Here is a 19,405-nt window from a genome sequence, read left to right on the forward strand (position 1 = left end):
AGAGAGAGCAATCTTTCTTTATTCGCCCGTCGGTCTCCGTTACTAGAGAGAGAGCGAAGGGAGTACAATTGTTGTCAGTTCGTCCTTCTCCGTTGAGAGAGAAAGAAACTCGTTAGAGAGAGAGAAGCGCAAATGTTGCTAGCTCGTTCGTCTTCGTTTTCGATTGGGGAAGCAGCAAAATTGTGAGTTCCCTTGTCATAAAATAAAGGAAAAGTTTATCTAGAGCCGAGGCTCTAAACAATCAAATTAGAGCCTACTTAAAAAAATTTAGAGGATGTTTTGATACCTCAAATATCTTCAATTTGATCATCTCAATGTCAAGTTGCATGGACATGAGAAAAAAAATAGATTTCAAGTTTTGGAAATAGTGTATTTTAGGATACATTTTTTGACTATCAATTTTAAAGATTTTCAAGTTTTCGTAGATACGACGACGATCTACACTATTTTTTAAGCTTTTAAACTTTACAAATAAAGATAAAAATATATTTTGAAGATTATTACAAAAAAAAATTACTATTGAAATCACATTTCTCAATATTAGTTGAAAGTAGGCTCTAATTTGATTGTTTAGGGCCTAGGCTCGATAAAAACTGCACCCCCTCAATTAAAATAAGTTCTAGGCTCCCTTGGGAGTATATTGTCTATTAACTCCCTCGGGTAAAATTTCAGGTAGAATGAATTTTACAACCCCAAATTTTGAAGATATAACCTTTACAATCCATAGATTACCTCAATACAAAATAGTTTCTAATTGTACCATCAATGTACTTGAAAAAATAATGTCACAAGATGGAATAGAGACGATCCAATTTTTAGATGATGACATCTTAGTATTAGAAAAACAAATTTCACTTATTTTTTAAAGAATTATCGTTTAGCAATCCTTATGTAGTTCTCAAAATTTCAAATTGAAAAATCTCCCAAGAAGGTATTTGGCAGGGAGTAGAAATAAATTGTGCTCCCAAGAGAGCATTGTATACATGATTAAAAGTAAATCAATTTTAAATATTAAAAAAATGTATCCAATGAGACAATTTTACCTTTAATACAAGATGGTCACAATTAATCTTGACCATGAGATGTGACATTGGGTGGCTGCATTTATTTTATTGACTTCGCTCAAAAGTCAAAAACAAATTTCTCGAACTTTGTAACACATCCAAATTGTCAGATTTTATATGGGGGCTATAGTAAATGTAATCTCCTTATGCTAAAGATAAATGATGTCATTGTAAAAAATCCTAAAAAATAATTAATTAATTAATTACGATGTTTAGAAAATATTCAAACCTATCATCTCAACTTTGAATATTATGGATGTAAGAGAAAAAAAAATTTCAAACCACAAAAATAATGTATATTGTAATACATTATCTAAGACTGACTACTGATTTAAGTGTTTACAGGTCCATGAGACATTTTTTAAGCCACAAAATTTATAACGGATAATATAAATATAATTTAGAGCCATCGTATAGATTTTTTATGCTTGTAGTGTATTTGGGACAAGGTTTGGCATGATGCTTTACATTTTTTTCAATGAGGCGGGGGCCTTGTAGAAACAGCATCCATAAATAATACACATATTTTCCTTTCTGCACTTTTCCGGAAACTTCGCTTCAAAAAATCTTAGCGGCTCACTCTTACACCACCCAAAACATGGGTGGAATGTCAAAAATACATTTGACTGCTGATTCGAAGCGCACCAAAATGTTGGCATGGTTGCTTGAGCCTCAAGAAGAATGAGTCTTCAGCGCGATCTGGTGGGACCAACACCTTGGAGATTTGATTTGTATTTAATAACTATCGCTTCGTTTGTGTTAACGATCAAAAAAAAATATAAATATAAATAACAATTACCACCGCTTCCAGAACTTTGTAGTCACGGAAAACACGCTTTGTAGTCCCAACGATCGTCAATCTCAGGAGTTCAAACATTGGAACATGGTTTGATAGGGCCGTAGCTTTCTCAAAGTAAGTAAAGCGTTATCTCAAAACTCACTAAAAATTGTAGTTCTAACATTAAAAAAATTTTAAATCAGTTATCTTGTCCTTCACTATTATGATTGTAAAAGAAATTAGAATTTCAAGACCTAAAAATAATGTACATAACATATTATTTAAATTCATTTTGCCATAAAAATAAGTGTTATAGATCCTCAAGATTTATACCATTAATTGAGATTCAAATTTCATATTCAATGTTAAAAATTGAATTTAGAGCCATTATAAAGACTTTTTATACCCAAAGTACTTTTTAAAATAAGACTTGAGGTGAGGTTTTACTTTGTTTACGTAAAACCTAGGCCATGTGAAACTGCATCCTAAAACATTACCATGGGTCAAAGTCGAACCCATTGAGTTGCCGAGACTAATTGGCCAACTCAGTCAATTTTTTAAAAAAAACACAATAATAAAAAATTTTGGTAAGAAAGATTAGGGACAAATATAAAATATCCAAAACTGAAAAGCAAATATTTGATTTCATGTATAAATCAAAATCAAAGTATATATTGCTTTAAAAATTGGTAAATTTTTTCATACCCCTATTTTTGGCACCCATTTTTTAGGGGATCCGAGATCTTATATTATTTCTAATGGTTTTAAGTCTTTATCTTTTTCTATTTTCTAACCCGTGGACTCCTTTGACCTTATATTTATTATCTAAACAAATTTTAAAATGACCTCCTTTTATCAAAACCTAAAGTCCCGTTGACCCTTCCGTCTCTCTCTCAAAACTCCCTCAATCTCTCTTTCTCAACTCCTTTCTCTCTCACCCCTCTCTCTCTCATGCCTAAAATCAGTGAGCTGTTACTGCAACTCTCTCCATCGTCTCTCTTTCTCCGCTCTCTCTCTCTCTCCCTCTCAAAACTTTGTTACTCTCCCTAGCAAAACTCCATCTTTCTCTCTAAGCCCCTTTCTCTCTTTCTCTCTCAAGACCCAAAGTCAGTGCATAAAATTTAGAAGAAAGGACAAATACAAAAACCAAGGACCCAAGACTCAAAACCAAAACATTTATGAGAGAGCACAACTAGTAAGAAGATTAAGCTTTAAAAAGGAATAGAAAAGGAAAATAGTACTCAATTCTCATTATAGCAAAAAAAAAAAAAAAAGTACTCAAAATTATCAAAATGTATTATTGTAGCAAATATTACAATAAAACAACACCTTACTATCACCGATTATCAAATATGCCCAAAACTTGGTAAGTCAGAGAAGAAGGAGAAAATTGAATAATAAAGTTACGTAAAAATCTCAAAGATATATATATATATATATATAAAAGTACCATGCTTGCCAAAAAGAAATAAATTAAAACCAGAGAATTGGCAATGGAAAGCCCATGAAAAATTCTATCCTGGAAGAGTAGAAAAGAAGCGCATATGAGCTACGTAAATGTTTCTCCATTTCTATAAAAAAGTACCCAATAAACAGAATTATTCAGAAATAAATAGAAAGAGAGGAGAGAGAGATACAATGGGGAGAGTTGCAGCAGAAATCCATTGATTGGGTTTTGAGAGAGAAAAAGAGGATGGGGGCTGAGAGAGAATGACGGAGTTTTGAGAGGGAGAGAGAGAAAGGGGGAGAGAGAGAATGGGGAGAGTTGTAGCAAAAACCTATTGATTTGGGGCATGATAGAGAGAGAGGGGCAAGAGAGAAAGGAGTTTTGAGAGAGAAAGATTGACGAAGTTTTGAGAGAGAGAGATGAAGGATTAACAGGACTTCACGTTTTGATAAAAAGTGGTCAATTCAAATCTTGTTTAGGTAAACAATATAAGGTCAAAAGAGTATAGAGGGTTAGAAGATAGAAAAGATAAATACTTAATGCTGCCAAAAATAGTATAAAATCTTTGGTCCCCTGTGAAATGGGTGCCAAAAAAAAAGGGCAATGGAGAAATTTATGCTAAAAAAACCTGCAAGTTGTGACTTTTAAAGACTTTAGCCATATAATGTTTGGATTTTTTTAAATTAGCACTCACTCATTGACGTAAGAATCATAAAATGGGTCATGGAAAGAATAAGAAAATAGGTCATGGACTGTTTTGCCATGCTTTCATTAAAAATGAAATTGACACCCTATCTTGCCATTCACACCTATTTTTGGGTAAATCTCTTCCTGCCTCTCTCTCTCTAAAAAACAAAGTTTATTTTTAATTTTTTGGTTACTTTAGCAGGGAAGACAGGCCCCAACCCTTTTTTCAGATAAATTAGGTAGTTAATCTTTTTTTTAAGGTGTCAATGGATGGTGTGAGTAAGATTGAAAGCCACAACGAGGTATCTAGGTATTGGTAAGGGTGGCAATGGATCGGGTCCGACTGGACCGGGACCCAGACCGAAATGTGTTCGGGTCCAAGTTTTGGACCGAGACCTGACCCGTCGGGTCCAAAAGTTGGACCCAAACCCGTACCCGTCAGGTCTCGGGTCTAGCCCATCGGATCCCGAGTCTATTGTCACCTTCATTATGAGCTTCCTTTATTGTAGCCTACAATGGAAAACAACATAGAACTAATTTCTGAAGGGTGGGCGATTAGAGAGACAGAGACATTCGAGATCCAAAGAGAGATCTATGTCTCCACGAAACTGAGAGAGGGAGAATTGCAAAGAGGGAGGATGGCAATGGGGTTTGGCCGTTTAGGGAACTAGGGGAAGACGAAAAGTGCTGAAATAATTTTAGGTTTAGGGCTTTAGCCTTTAGGTAAACAAAAATTTGGGTTCAGGTACCTGCCGGGTCTAGTATAGCAAAACCCATACCCGGACCCGAGACTATCCAGGTATCATTTATTGGAACCGGATCCTACCCGTGGGTCCAAAACTTGGACCCATACTCGTACCCGTGTTGGGTATACCCGACGGGTATGGGTCGGGTCCAACTCCATTGCCATCCGTAGGTATTGGAGGTGCTATTACCATGAGCCAGTGTAAGGACCAAGGTTTTCAGGCATAAGAGAGAATGCCATCATGCGCGATGAGGAGAGAGTAAGCTGTCATGCGCGACCAGGAGAGAGTAAGCCCTCGTGCGCAATGAGGAGAGAGTAAGCAACAAGAGAGAGTAAGTCGCCACGCGTGACAAGGAGAGAAGAGGAGAGAGTAAGCCGCCGCACGCGATGAGGAGAGAGTAAGCCGCCATGCGCGACGAGGAGAGAGTAAGTCGACGTGCGTTACGAGGAGAGAGTAAGTTACCGTGTGCGATGAAGAGAGAGTATGTCGTCGTGCGCGATGCCATCGTGCGCTCCAGAAGAGAGAGGTTTCCACCATGCATGAAAGAGGGCCAGCCCCCGTGTGTGTTTTGGTTAGCCGACATGCATGTTTCTGCTGTATGACATCTATAGCCCCTTGCTTGCCACCTGCCTGCTGCCTCCCCCTCTTTGGTTATAAGTATTGCTCTTCTCACCTCTTCAAGAAATTGTGCCCTCTCTCTCTCTCACGACCTCCCTTCTAAACACTTAGAATTTCAGCCTCTTGGAACCATTCTTGGAAGCTTGGAGGCATGACCTATGGGGGAAATTTGGAGTACTTTTTGGTACATGTAAGTAGATCTAGTATCTATGACTCCATAAGTTTGTTGAATCATGAAATTTAAGCATGGTTATAAGTATGATTTTTTAATGTGGATGTGGCTTGCTAGAATGTGCCCTGCTTTTCCAAGACTGTGACTCTTATTTACATGATAGATTGAGTAATGAAAGTCTTTCTGTTGGTTATGAAATGTTGGTGGAAAAACACCCATGTGGATCTCCTTTAAGATGAAAAAGACCTTGTGTTAATACCTATTTTTGTTTGGAAATTATTAATCATTGCAGGGAATTTTTATAATTGTTACATGTTTTTGTAATGAATTGTTTACTAGCCAAATCACATCTAAATGAGCTCAAACTACTTTTGAATGAAAGATGAGTGAATCTACTTCAAAAATGGTTTTGGAACCATGTCGAAATTCTCTGTGGAGTGAAAACTATGCTCGTTATTCTAAGAGACTGTTACGCTAAATTTATGCTCTATTATGAAATATTGAAAGAGTATGGTTGTAATCAGACATGCTTATAAAATAGTGAATGCTTATGAAATATTGAAATAGCATGGTTGTAATAAGACAACTTATGAAATATGGAATGCTTGTGAAATATTAAATAGGCATGGTTGTAATGAGACATGCTTATGAGAGAGCGAATGCTTATAAATTATTGAATATGCATGGTTGTAATAAGACATGCCTATGTGATAGTGAATGTGCATGGTTGTAATTAGACATGCCAGAGACGTGATATGAGGCACTACGCAACAGGTCATCTGTCGATAGTGTAATGTGATATAATAAGAAAATTGTGTCAATAATTGAGATTTTTCCCTGACTCCCCATGATAGGACAGGCGTTAAGATGTGAATGGATTATTTGGGAGGGTCGCACCCCCCAATTCTATATGGGCACTATCCATTGGGTCATCCAATAGTAGTGTAACGCTCTCTTGCCAGAAGGGCATAGGAGAGGGTCGTGTTTTACAAGGCCTCTACCTATCAAAAAGCCCCAAAGCGTGCTGGGGGATTGTGTATGTGTGTAAAGGTAGAAGTCCCTAATAACATGATTGGCTTGATCTGATTGATAGGACTTCTACTTCGGGAGTAGGTGATGTTAGGATTGCCTGTAGTTAATATATATATATATATATATATTTGCCTGATTTAGTAATCTGTTATTTTGACTGTTAACTCATACGATGTATGATATTCTAGTGTCTGATTTGTGCTTATTCCTCTGTTACTAATGAATTATGATATATGGCTCCATGTTATAACACTTGCATGAATCTTGGGGATGATTAGAAATAACATTATGTAGACAAGAATGCATGATGCTTGATCGGCCTACTAGGCTTATAGCTCATCCCTTTGACCTTCTCCAACGTAGAGTAATAGCTTGGGAGTCAAGGACGGACGGTTGGGTGATTATTTTTAGTGGCAGAAGACCCACACTTGACGAGGAAACTTCTTTTGTTTATAGGTGTTAGATGGTTGTGGGCCATATAGTTGTTTTATGTTGAAGCTATATATTTTATTGTTGGGTCTTTGTTTGGACATAATTGTAATGAATTTTGGAGCTTGTATATAAATTGGTTTTGTTTCATCCAGATCTTTGCATGTTTGCATTTAGAGCTTTCTCTTTCTTTCGTGGTTTGCTGTGATTCATTCTTTATAAAGCATAGAGTGCACTCCGACCAAAGTGGCATTCACTACCTCTGGTCATGGTCCGGCACCCTGTTACCGTCCGGCAAGTATGGTATGGGGGCAGGGGGGGCTGTGACAAATTTATAGTATCAGAGTACCCAGGATAGGATTCTTGGCCTAGAGAGTCTTAGAAATGTCCTTAATATGACTTTTGAATAGGCTAGTAACTGAGTGTTCCTGTTTTAGGTCAAGATGACAAGGACTCGTGCTAACAATGCGAGTTCTAGCAATGAGAACACTAAGGCCTTCGAAGAATTTTTCAAGACACTAGGGGCCATGACCCAAATTATGAAAAATTACATGCGGGGCCCGGCTGCCTCCATCTCATACCCAGAAGACAGTGGGTTGATTGAGAGGTTTAGAAGACTTGCCCCTCCCACATTCTCAGGACATGAAGGAGTGGAAAAAGCTGAAAGATGGAGGAGGCAAGTGGAGAAGATTTTTGAAGTATTGCACTGTTCTGGTGAGCAGAAAGTGAGACTGGGGACCTTCATGTTAGAAGGGGATACTGAGCACTCGGGGAATTCGGTGAGGCAATCCTAAGAGGAGTCAGGGACTGTAGCGACTTGGGGAGACTTTCTAGAGGGCATTTAATGACAAATACTTCCCTGACTCAGTCCGCGAGAGAAAAGAAGTGGAATTTATTGAGCTGCAACATGGGAAACTGTCAGTGGAACAATATGCAGCAGAATTCGCAGAGCTTTCCTGTTACGCGTCATACGTCGTCAATACAGAGGCGTGTAAGGTAAGCACGTTTGAAAGGGGTCGTTAGCTAAATATCAGCTAATCTCAAGATGTTCTCCCCATTAGTGAACCTTGCTATGAAGATTGAGAGGGATTGTGAAGAGTTCCGATTGAAGAAAGACTGGAAAGTAAGGTCTGCACCATCGAGGAATTTTGGGAGGAAGACTCAGCCACCTCCTAGAAAAGACTTTGGGGGAAGGACGACTCAGGGCAACCAGAAAATTCAAAAGGCCTTTTCGTGCAATATGAGGGATAACCAAGGCCTGGCCTGCTCATATTGCGGAATGAATAACCACTCTACGACGGAGTGCCACAAGAGGTCAAAAATGTGTTTTGGTTGTGACAAGCTTGGCCACCTAATCAAGGATTGCCCTATGAAGAGGCCGGAGAACCGACCAAGGACTCAAGGTCCGGTGTTTACGCTCACAGAACAAGAAGCTAAGGCGTCTACCTCAGTGATCCAAGGTATGCTCTTTGTTTGTGGTAAAGAAGCTAGAATTTTGATAGACCCTAGTTCTTCTCATTCTTTTGTCACACTTCACTTTGCATGTCATATAAATGTTGAACCTTCACTTCTTGACTGGACTTTAGTAGTATGCACACGTATGGGGGATTTTATGGAAACTGATATGGTATATAAATAATGTGGGGTTTTGCTTGAAAAGTTTGGGGAGAAAAATTGAAGTTAAAGCCTCACCCTTTAAAATAGGACCTAAAAAAGCTTACCATAATATGGCCGAGCTTGAAGGAATACCATCTATTATTGAACAAAATAATTATACAAATGTTTTCCTCCAAACAATCGGAAAGCAAGCTACAAGAATAGAAAATGCAGTTAATAATTTAAAACCAACTGCAGAAGATAAAAAAATTGGTAAGCAAAAAGAGGTTGTTATGTTTAAACCTCCTCAAACTATTGAGACAGGAAAGTTTAGCTTACAAGGAATAAAGAAAAAAGAAGACAATAGGGAATTAGTCGATGAATTGGTTAAAAGATTGGAAAAATTGAAAATCGATGAAAGGGAGAAAGGTCAGTCTTCTAAAGCCAAGGAAGGAGATATTAAAGTCCTACAAAAAGAACCTCATCAGGAAATTTCTGATATAGAAAAAGCTTTTAAAACGGAAAGCTTAGAAGTTAATAGAATTGATTATGGGAGAAAAATTAGACCAGTATCCCAAACTGGCATGTACTATCGCAGTAGATATTCAAATAGAAAAAGACCTAATTTCTACATCGGTCTCCTATTCATGGAAATCCATAGTAAACTGGAATATAGACGGCATGGCTGAAAATCAAATCGTAGATCTTATGAAACACATGACTATGTATGCCACTGCTTGCAAGGCGAGTGGAAATCAGGACCGCGAGATAGCCAAGGCCATAATATGTGGATTTACAGGATGGTTAAGAGGTTGGTGGGATTTTCATATGGATGAAAAATCAAAAAATCAAATATTGAATGCCTCAAAACAATGGCTAGTCAAGAATGAAACTGGCCAAGACAATATAATCCAAGAACGAGATGCAGTCAACTCTAATATATACAATCACCCTCCATTTCGTAGGAAGCACTGCTTTGTTTGCAGCAAGATCTGAAGATTTATTATCAAATCTAAGATATCTTATACTCTCTTATTATAAATAGTATAAAGATGTATTTTTCTCAAGATTACTATCAAGAGAGGATAGTAAATCAAACCATTGGAAAGAAAAGTTTGTAGCTGGACTACCACACCTTTTTGCAGAAAAGGTAAAAACAAGGCTTAAAAATAAGCGTGGTGGAATTATTCTTTATTCTCTGTATACCCTTGGAGAACTATCAGTCATAATCTGTGTTGAAGGTCTAGCATTATGTATAGACCTAAAGCTTCGAAGACAATTGGAAAAACAGAGAATAACAAGGAGAAAGGAGTTAGGAGAATTCTATGAACAGTTTGGTTATAATGCCCTACCCCTTTCAAAACCCTTTCGGAAAGAAAAGCACGAAAATTTCAGAAAGAAAAAATTTAAACAATCTTCAAAGAAAAGAAAAAAAATTTCCAGGAAATTTTTACAAGACAAACCACCCTTTAAAGGTAAGGAAAAAAGAAAATTTCTTGTTTGTTATAATTGTGGCAAAGTAGGCCATTACATAAATAAATGTAGAGTTAAAAGAAAAATTAACTTTCTAGAAATAGATAATAGTGTTAAAACCCAATTATTTGAGATACTCCAAATAAAAGAAGAAACTTTTGATTCTTCTGATTCAGAAAATGAAATGTTAATTGGAGAAATCAATGATGATGGAGATATTATCATTAGTAGTTCTGATTCAGACTCTGATGATGAAAATAATAAAAAAGAAAAAAATTGCCAACGTAATTTTTACAAGGTAGCGTTGATATGAATGGGTTAAGTATCAACACTCTTACAAAAAAAGAAGATCTAATTATAGATCTTATCGACAAAATAACGGATCCAGAGACTAAAAGGGAAGCTTAGTTCAATATATCAACATGTCCAAAACTCCATCTGAAAAGGCAAGGTCTTCTCTTGTTCCTACAAAAGAAGATTATAGTTTTCATGATATCCTTAAAAGAGTGCAAAACAAAACCCAGGTTGATAGAAAACCCTCAATCTCTGAATTAAAACATGAGAAAAATGAGGTAAGAAACGAGTTAATAACTGTAAAGACAAGGGTTCAAATCCTATAATTAACTCAAAAACCTACTAAGGAAGAAATTGAAAATGAAAACATAGAATTAGAATCCGATAATCTGGTAACTGAATATGATATTTCTTTACCACCCGAAGTGGAGGATACCGTTTCTAAAACAAAGGAAGGATCTGAGGCGTCTAAAGCTAATATGAATATGTTAGAAAAGGTACAGAATTGCAAGTTTGTAAACCTGATCAACAAGATAATAACCCAAAAATGGTTTGCTAACATCAAAATTGTAGTACAAAAGGAATACAGTTTTCAAACTACTGCCCTGATAGACTCAGGAGCTGACCTGAATTGCATAAATGAAGGGTTAGTACCAACAAAATACTTTAACAAAACTACCCAAGTGCTAAATACTGCCGATGGTAGTAAAATGCTTATTAATTACAGGTTATCAGATTCTGCAGTATGCAATAATGGTGCTTGTTTCAGATTCCCTTTCATAATGGTAAAGGTTTAAGTCAACCTGTAATTTTAAAAACTCCCTTTTTAAACATGCTCTATCCAATTAAAATTGATGACACAGGGATATAAGTTAATATTGAAGGACATAAGGTTAAATTTACCTTTATTGACAAGCATAGAATCCATGAGATTAATAATATTAGGGATAAGATTTTTTCTAAAGATGAATTTCTTTACCATCTAAAAGAAGAAATAAAATATAAAAATATAGAAGAAAAATTACTACTTCCCGAGATACAAAATAAAATTAAATCTTTAAAAATAGACATTGAAAAGGACATACGCGCTGATATCCCTAATGCTTTCTAGGATAGAAAACAACATATTGTGAAACTTCCTTATGAACAGGATTTTCGAGAGGAAAAAATTCCTACTAAAGCAATGCCTATTCAAATGAACAATAAGCTACTTGAAATCTGTAAAAAGGAAATAAAGAATTACTAGACAAAAAGCTTATCAGAAAAAGTTCATCACCCTGGAGTTGCTCAGCCTTTTATGTTGAAAAAGCCTCGGAAATAGACAGAGGAGCTCCTAGGTTGGTTATAAATTATAAACCACTCAACAAAGTTCTTAGATGGATCAGATATCTGATCCCAAATAAAAGAGACCTTCTGGATAGACTGGCTAACGCCTGTATCTTCTTAAAATTTGATCTCAAATCAGGTTACTGACAAATCTAGATTGATAAAAATGGCATATACAAAATTACTTTTAATGTCCCATTTGGACAATTTGAATGGAATGTCATGCCCTTTGAATTAAAGAATGAACCATCAGAACTTCAAAATATCATAAATAAAATTTTTAATCTACATACTAAATTTATGATTGTTTATATTGATGATGTACTTGTTTTCTCAGAATCTATTGATGAACATTCGAAACATTTAATTGCATTTATAAAAGCAATAAAGAATGCTAGCTTAGTAGTTTCAGCAAAAAAGATAAATCTATACCAAACAAAAATAAGATTCTTAGGACATAATATTTTTCAAGGAAGAATCATTCCCATTGATAGAGCAATAGAATTCGCATCTAAATTTCCAGATGTAATAAAAGAAAAAACTGAATTACTAAGATTTCTTGGATGTTTAAATTATATTTCTGATTTCTATAAAGATCTGGCCCTGGATGCAAAACCTTTATTTTAAAGACTGAAAAAGCATCCTCCAGAATGGACTAATGAACATACAAAGGTGGTCAAAAAGATTAAAATAAAAGCTAAAGAATTACCATGTTTAGCCCTATCCAGTCCTACAACGTTTAAAATAGTAGAAACAGACGTCTCAAAAAGGGACTTGGTGCTGTATTAAAACAGAGAATCAATAATCAACAGCAATTGGTCCTGTTTACTTTTAAAACCTGGAACCCCGCCCAACAAAAATATTCAGCAGTCAAAAAGGAGATACTTGCTGTTGTCTATGCTATCACAAAATTCTTGAGTAATCTGCTTAACCAATCATTCCTTATACGAACTGACTGTAAAGCAGCCAGGGATATTCTTCAGAAAGATGTAAAAAATCTCGTTTCAAAAAAAATCTTCTCGAGATGATAAGGTATTCTCTCTACTTTTGAATTTACTATAGAACATATTAATGGTAATACTAATTATTTGCCTCCCTTTTAACACGAGAATTTTTGCAGGGAAGGCAGAAGGAATCAACAAAAGCGATCGATGGAAATAATCCCTTGCCTGGGGAAAACCCTGACATCACCATCAACATCAAACGCTTTAATAAGAAGGCAAATACAAGATATTAATATATCTCCCCTTCAAACACCAATAAGTACTCAAATTCTTAGTACTAAAACCACATATTTGGAAACAACATATATTCCTTTGCTGATTATAGAAAATGACCACCAGTCGAAAAACCCGACTGAAATAGCTGTCATATATTTAATGCAACATATGCATCCCAATATGAATGAAAGATGCAGGGAATGGTATGAAAATATCCATATGGAAACAGGTTTGGTATTTATAGTACACCACTACCGAAACAATGATGCAAAAATAGCATACTCCAAATTCCAAATCAAAAAGTTATTTCTTACCAAGAATGGGGACTAGATCCTTTAAAACCAAGCATCAGCAATACGAAAGGATTTAAAATTAAATCATATTACTAATTCGAAGACATAAAAGCTTGGGATGAAGTTTTTGCATACCATAATACAAAAAATTTACATAGCTGGTATATTCAGTTTAAATTAACTGAGCCAAATGAGTTTCCCAATTGGTTTAAAAATTGGTTTTCTATATGGGGATCATCAAGCCAAATTCGACCCACAAATATACAAATTTCACAGAGAAAAATCTCTTATTAGAATAGTCAAAGTCTTAAAAGAGACTATCATCTATATTTTATGACCTTATATCAGGTCCCGTGGACTTTAAAATGGGATTATCAAATCTCAGAAGATCCTATAGATAGCTGGGATTATATTCCCGAATTAAGGAGATAAATATACATCAAATGGTGGGATAGTTATAAAAATGAATCCCCTAGTCCAGACAAAATAAAAATGAAACTTATACCTTCAGTTTCATCTCAAAAAGAAAAAATGAAAATAGCAGAATATGTTACAATATTACAGCAACAAAACCCTAAACTATCTAAAGAATAGCTTAAAAGGAAGCTCTGGAGTGCCATAGACGACAATGAAAAAATGTCCACCTCTACTCAGAGTGATGAACAAGAAGACTACAGTCCAATGAACGGGGATAACTGTTAAGGAATTGAATTTTCTTCAAAGTAAAGAAAATTCACAGAGGGACCTGGATGACTCCACCCATATCCAGGACACGTATCCCTTCACCGACATAATCTACTTTTTACTGTAGTCACTATCGATAGAATCTACTTTTTACTGTAGCCACTACAAAAAACTGACTAAAATAGATAAGCATCTTGAAAAAGATTGTTGGTGCGGATTTCAAAGAGATTTCAAATCCGCCTAACTCCTCTGGCTATAAGAAGCAGAACCCATCTCCCATCTACAGGGGGATTTGGAGCCTGGAAGAGCTGAGTTGTTGACCTCCGACTTGTAATATTCTTTTGGGTCATTCTCTTTCCTCTCTCTCTCTCTTAGTGGATATCTCTAGTGGTGTATCCAACCATCTAGCTTCCATTTTTCTGAGTCTGTAAGTGTGTGAGAGATTGATGAGTGCTTAAGTATATGTGTGATTTCTCTTGGAGTTCAAGCAGTTAAGATTAGCAGTTAAAGTCTTGTTGTTGCATATTTTCATCAAGCCTCTATAGTTGGGAAATGTAAGGTTTTATAGTTGTTCATTGTGCTTATAGCTTGTTGATGTTATATTTGTTTATAGTTTAAGTTTATGACAGTCAGTTTTATGATAGCTTATACTCTTATTTGGAATTATCAATCCTTAGTGTAGTCCTTCTTGAAGATGGAAAACAGATTTCTATTTCTCCGTTAGTGTATTCTATTATTTGTTCTGGATCTTTATTTTCAGTAACTTTAATCTGAGTTTCAAATTGTAAAACTCAACGCTCTGGTTACTTTACCTGAGACCATGCCATTGATTAGGATATGACTAAATTTGATTTTTTCATATTTGTCTGGAAAAATATAATTTGTCCTTTTAAGTCCATTTGTCTGGCATTTGGGCATAAAGTATTCATTACTTTATAACAGATCCTATAAACAAATACTAAGTTTTGAGAACCAGGGTCCATATCAAAACCTTGAGTCTTTAGGTTTAGAGTTGGGACTTTTAACAGATTTGGATTGGTTAAGGCTACAGAGAAATTTAGAAAACAATTAAAGTATATTGGGTCATTACAGAGACTAGATTCGACTATTCCTAATAAAGAATCAGTGAATCTTTTATGTCGGCTATCTCTTAAACAAAGTAGAACAGGATTATTTAATCTCGTTCTTGTCAATGGTTTGACAGCTATTTGAACTAATCCAATATGCAAATAACCAAGGCCATAATATGTGGATTTACAAGATGGTTAAGAGATTGGTGGAATTTTCATATGGATGAAGAATCAAAAAATCAAATATTGAATGCCTCAAAATAATGGCTAGTCAAAACTGAAACTGACCAAGACAATATAATCCAAGAAGGAGATGCAGTCAACACACTAATATATACAATCACCCTCCATTTCGTATGAAGCACTGCTTTGTTGGCGTATATATATATATATATATATGAATGGATTATGTGAGCCCACGGGCTGACCTCTACAGTATCAGCCAATGACCCAGATTGAATCTGGACTGATCTGACGGTCACGACCTTATTTTGTATTTGAATTTTCATTGTTATTTTCTATAAATTCAAATCACTTGAAAATTTAGACATAGATTCTACTCATCAATGCACACCTAATAGAAATATTAAAAATAATAATTCGAAAAAAATAAATTAACCAAAATACTTCTGAAACTTTTAGGGGTGTTTTGATCAATTTATATTTTTTAAATTATTTTTAAAATATTTTAATTAGATTATAATATTTTTTAAGAATAAATACTCAAAAATTCAAGTGATTTAGATTTGTATTAAAAAAATTGAAAGTTCAAATATAAAATAAAATCGTGACCATTGGATTAGACCCAGATTCAATCTGGACCATTGATTGACATTGTAACTATCAGCCTGTGAGCTAACAGGATATGCTATATATATATAGTATTTTCAATGATTTTAAGATAAAATTAGATAAAAGTAAAATTTAGATCTTGGCGTGCTTTTTGATATCAGAGCCATTAGACCTTCTTATGATTTATTGTTAGACTATTTTTAGTTGTGAATAGTGTTTAGATAATAAGTTTCTAATAAAAGTATCTATTTATACGGTAGAGTTAAGACTCATTGTTGCCCAGTCGTTAGAGACCATTCAGGCCAAGAAGAGCCGCTCAGGTCATTCAAGATGTAAGAGGTTGACTAGAGTCAGTATTTGTATCGATAAATGGAAAATTTTATTAAACCCTTATCAAATAAAACACTATCCTTATCCAAAAATACTCTAAGGGTAAAAAATAAAGAAGAAGTAGTTATAGATAATATTGAACAACACATCCAAAACTAGAACATACCCAAAGTCCCAGTTTCAGATGTTTATAAAAGAGGAAATTTTAATCTAAAGATAGGCTATGCTATTAAAACAGTAGAACAAAGTTTACCTGTTCAAGAGGAACAAGAAAACCTGCAACTATTAAAAAATAAAATATTACAATTTCATAAAAATAAAGAATATCAATATCTTCATATAGGATTAATACAAGTAGCGGTAAAACCGTTAACTAGACTAGGATTAAATACGTCCATTTTATTATGTCTACGAGATGAAAGGCATAACAATTTTTCTGATTCACTTTTAGGAATAATTGAGTCAAGTTTATGTAACGGACCAATTAATTTTAATTGTTTCCCAAATTATGTCATATCTTTACATAACCCTAACTTACTAAAAGTATTAACTTTCAATATTAAAACACAAGGTTTTGATATGTTGCAAGGATCTCAAAATTTAGCGATTGTATATCGAATCTATTAAAAAATAATGACCACTTTATGTCCTAATGTAATACAAATAGATACAAAAGGACAAACGACTTTCTTTCAAACAAATTCTAAAAAATCAAATATAATAATTCCCAAAACGATCCAATAGTCTCAAATAAAACTTCCACAGGATTAGAAGATTCAAACCTCCAATCAGTCAGTAAAAACTCCAAAAAATAATATTCCAAATCAAATTATTGAACATGTAGACAGCGAAATAGAGATCCAATTTAATAAAAAATCTCCTCCTATAACCAGTACAGATGATACTTATCTTCCAATGCCAAGAAGATCATTACCAACAACTTTCTTAGCCTCACGAAAGTCTGTGTCTAGTATTACAAGACCTGAAACTTCTTCGACTTCAGAACCTAAAATACAAGGACTAATAAGAACTCAGGAAAATATACTTAAACCAGTATATCAACCCATCTATAATGAATCACCTGATTTTCAATTATTAACATTACAAAAGGAGAAAAAAGTAAATACATATTATATAAAACATGACTATATAAGTTAAACTAATAAAGATTTTCGAAATTGGTATTTAACCACTTTTTCAAAAGAATTAATACAGATGACACATAAACGATATAATAAATATTTGAAAAAAGAAAAAATGACTATAGGATTTTTTGAATGGCTTAAAACAACATTATTATTAAAAGGAATAAAAATTCCTGAATTCCAATTACATACTCTTGAAAATCAATATGACACTTATATTACAAGTCAACAGAAACATATCCGTAGTATTCATCCTCCCGAAGAAAGTATAAAAATAATAGATAAAAAACAAGAATTAGAAACTCTAGCTACTCCATATAAAACACTTCCTGGAGAAAATTATCTTCAAATAGAATTGTTACCTCATTTGGTTGAACAAAATAATTATACAAATTTATTTTTACAAACCATAGGAAAACAGACCACTAGGATAGAAAACATTATCCAACAACCACAACAGAAAATAGAAGAAAAGAAAAAGGTAATATTCTTTAAACCTCCTCTAATAAATAAGGATAGATTTCAAATGAAAGAAGAATCTTCATCTGAATTAATGCAGCAGTTAATTACCAAATTAGCAACTCTAGATATTAAAGAAAAAGAAAAATCTAAGAGTAAAGAATCAGTAATAAAAATAGCAGAACCAGCTGCCATGATGCTCCATGAAATTCCAAAAATTCCAAATACCATTACTAATATTAAAGATGCCTTTACCCAAGAAGATAAGATTAATATAATCGATTATGGTAAAAAAATGAGAATTACATCCCAATCTAGAATGTACCATCATAGATCCACTCCAGTCGATGTACAATTCGAAGAAGATTTGATATCCCATACTGTATCCCATTGAGGAAGAACTATAGTTAACTGGAATATAGATGAAATGTCTGAATTACAAATCCTTAACACAATGAAACATACGCCCATGTATGCCACTGCATGCAAGGTCTCTAGAGCCCATGACCAAGATGTAGCACAGGACATTATCTGTGGTTTTACAGGTTGGCTTAAAGGATGGTGGGATTTTCACCTAAATGATATATCCAAGCAACAAATTTTAACTGCCACTAAACAATCTTACATTAAAAATGAAGCAAATCGAGATATCATACAATCCAAAATTGATGCAGTTAATACATTAATAAACACAATTACACTCCATTTTGTTGGAAGTACGGCTTGAAGCCCGATCTGAAGACTTGCTAAATAATCTTTGATATCCAACTCTTTCCCATTATAAATGGTATAAAAATGTTTTCTTTTCTAGACTCTTCATACGTGAAGATAGTAGTGCCGATCATTGGAAAGAAAAATTCATCTCCGACCTTTCCCATTTGTTTGCTGAAAAAGTCTGTAATCGTCTCAAAACAAAAAAATGGGGGGATTATTCCTTATCCTCTCTTTACCCTAGGCGAATTGTCAGCCGAGATCTGTGGAGAAGGGTTACCTCTCTGCACCGACCTAAAATTAAAATGACAACTTGAGAAACAAAAAATGACTGGAAAAAAGGAACTAGGCGACTTTTGCGAACAATTCGGATATAGTTTAGATCTTTCCCATAATAAACCTCATAAACATAGAAAGCTAGAAAAAAGACAAAAATCATACAAAAAACTATATCATAAAAGGAAACCTAAATATAAAGACGAAAAACACGAGAAAACCCCAAAAGACAGAGAAAGATATAAAAGAAAAATACCTAGGTGTTACAAATGTGGAAAATTAGGACCTTATAAAAATAATTATAATGTTAAGAAAAAGATAGAATCCTTAATATTAGATGAAAATATAAGAAATCAATTATATGAAATTATTCAGCTTTATGATCAAGATAAGGATATAAGAACAACCTCTTCCTCATCTTCAGAAAATTCTGATGACGAATCAGATATAGGAATAATAAAAGATGAAGATTTATTAAATGAAACATCATCTTTATCTGATCAAGATAATAAATGTTTTTGTCATACACTTACCAAAGAAGACAATTTAATTCTAGAAATTATAGACAAAATACATAATACTGAACATAAAAGAATAATAATCAGTCAATATATTCAAATAGCAAAAGCTAGGAATAAACCAACTCCGTTAATCAAACCACCAGAAGAATATAGTTTCTAAAAAATTCTTAAACGAATTGGCCAAAAGAATAACAGTAAAAAAGAACCTACTATTGCTAAGCTAAAACACAAAATTAATGAAG

This window comes from Amborella trichopoda, chromosome 12 (genome assembly GCF_054954075.1).
Source record: "Amborella trichopoda isolate Santa Cruz 75 chromosome 12, AtrichopodaSantaCruz75HAP2 v2.0, whole genome shotgun sequence".
Taxonomy (NCBI): Eukaryota; Viridiplantae; Streptophyta; class Magnoliopsida; order Amborellales; family Amborellaceae; genus Amborella; species Amborella trichopoda.